Consider the following 2,500-nt stretch of genomic DNA (forward strand, 5'->3'; position numbering starts at 1 on the left):
GGGCTGTTAGGGTCGCACAGAAATGCCTCGGAATGGGAAAACGGGTCATTTTTGTGTGGCCACATTGCATAGGAACGGCATGAAACTTCCAGAGGCATTTGCAGCAGGAATGCATGTGCACTCAAAAACGTCTATATTTTTCACGGATAGACCCCGTGAAACGCTATAAATTGGCGGGGATGTCTCTCTTGTGGCTCACGGGCGCTGTTAGTTAGGGTCGCACAGAAATCCCTCGGAATGGGAAAAGGGGTCATTTTCGTGTTGCCACATTGCGTACGAACGGCATGAAACTTCCAGAGGCATCTGCAGCAGAAATGCATGTGCACTCAAAAACGTCTATATTTTTCACGGATAGACCCCGTGAAACGCTAGAAATTGGCGGGGATGTGTCTCTTGTGGCTCACGGGGCTGTTAGGGTCGCACAGAAATCCCTCGGAATGGGAAAACGGGTCATTTTCGTGTTGCCACAATTGGCATACGAACGGCATGAAACTTCCAGAGGCATTTGCAGCAGAAATGCATGTGCACTCAAAAACGTGAATATTTTTTCACGGATAGACCCCGTCAAACGCTCGAATTTGGCGGGGATGTTTCTCTTGTGGGTCACGGGGCTGTTCGGCTCGCACAGAACTCCCTTGGTCCACCTGATTCGTGCATACAGGCAGCAACTAAAACTCTGTAAACCTGCTGTGAGGACATCTAAACAGTGGACCAGTGAGGCTGTGGAAGATTTGCGGGCGTGCTTAGACTGTACTGACTGGGATATGTTCACGACTGCTACCAATAGTCTGGATGAACTCACAGAGGCTGTGTACATCAGCTTCTGTGAGGACTGCTGTATCCCAACACGTACCAGGGTGAACTTTAACAACAACAAGCCCTGGTTCTCAGCAAAGCTCAAAAGGTTGAGGTTGGAGAAGGAGGAAGCGTTTAGGAGTGGGGATAGAGACAGATTCAAGGAGTCGAAGAACAGGTTTAGCAAAGCGGTGAGAGAGGCTAAACGACTGTACTCAGAGACACTAAAACACCAGTTCTCTACTAACGACGCTGCTTCTGTCTGCCAAAGGGCTCAGGCACATCACCAACTACAAACCCAGAGCGCCCCACACCACTAACGACTCCCGCCTAGCCAACGACCTGAACGAGTTCTACCGTAGATTTGAAAGACAATTGGACTGTCCTGAACCACCCCTTCCCACCCAAGAGGCCCCATCCCCCACCCATACTACAGAAACGACTCTCTCCTTTCAGGAGGGAGAAGTTAATGGGCTTTTCAAGAGGCAGAATCCACGCAAAGCAGCCGGGCCGGACTCTGTCTCTCCAGCCACCCTCAGGCACTGCGCTGGCCAGCTGTCTCCGGTGTTCACCAACATCTTTAACACCTCCCTGGAGACATGCCATGTACCAGCCTGTCTCAAGTCCTCCACCATCATCGCTGTGCCCAAAAAGCTAAGGCCAACAGGACTAAATGATTACAGACCGGTCGCCCTTACATCTGTGGTAATGAAGTCTTTTGAGCGCCTGCTCCTGGCACACCTCAAAGCCATCACAGACCCTCTCCTGGACCCCCTTCAGTTTGCCTACAGAGCCAACAGGTCTGTGGACGACGCAGTTAACATGGCCCTCCACTTCACCCTACAGCATGTGGACGCCCCAGCATCCTACGCCAGGATCCTGTTTGTGGACTTCAGCTCTGCCTTCAACACCATCATCCCTGCCCTGCTTCAGGACAAGCTCTTCCAGCTGAACGTGCCCTACTCCACCTGCAGGTGGATCACAGACTTCCTCTCTGACAGGAAGCAGTGCGTTAAGCCGGGAACAGAAGTCTCTGACTCCAGGTCCATCAGCACGGGAACTCCTCAGGGCTGCGTCCTTTGCCCACTGCTCTTCTCCCTGTATACCAACAGCTGCGCCTCCAATCATCTGTCCGTCAAACTCTTGAAGTTTGTCGGACGACACCACCCTCATTGGGCTGATCTCTGGTGGGGATGAGTCTGACTATAGGTGGGAAGCTGACAACCTGGTGACCTGGTGTAGCCAGAACAACTTAGAGCTAAATGCTCTAAGGACAGTTGAGATGGTTGTGGACTTCAGGAAGAATACAGCCCCACTCACCGCCATCACCCTGTTAGACTCCGCAGTCAAAATTGTGGAGTCCTTCCGCTTCCTGGGCACTATTCTCTGCCGGGACCTCAAGTGGGAACTGAACATCAGCTCCCTCGCCAAGAGAGCTCAACAGAGGATGTACTTTCGACGGCAGCTGAAGAAATGCAACCTGCCAAAGACAATGATGGTGCAATTCTATACAGCGATCATTGAATCCATCCTCACCTCCTCCATAACCGTCTGGTACGCTGCTGCCACTGCCAAGGACAAGAGCAGACTGCAGCGTATCATGCACACTGCTGAGAAGGTAATTGCCTGCAATCTACCAACCCTCGAGGACCTGCACACGACAAGGAGCATGAGGCGAGCGAGGAAGGTTGTGGCCGATTCCTCG

This window comes from Petromyzon marinus, unplaced genomic scaffold (genome assembly GCF_048934315.1).
Source record: "Petromyzon marinus isolate PM22_M1 ecotype Great Lakes invasive population unplaced genomic scaffold, UKy_Petmar_22M1.pri1.0 PM_G_Scaffold_73, whole genome shotgun sequence".
Classification (NCBI taxonomy): Eukaryota; Metazoa; Chordata; class Hyperoartia; order Petromyzontiformes; family Petromyzontidae; genus Petromyzon; species Petromyzon marinus.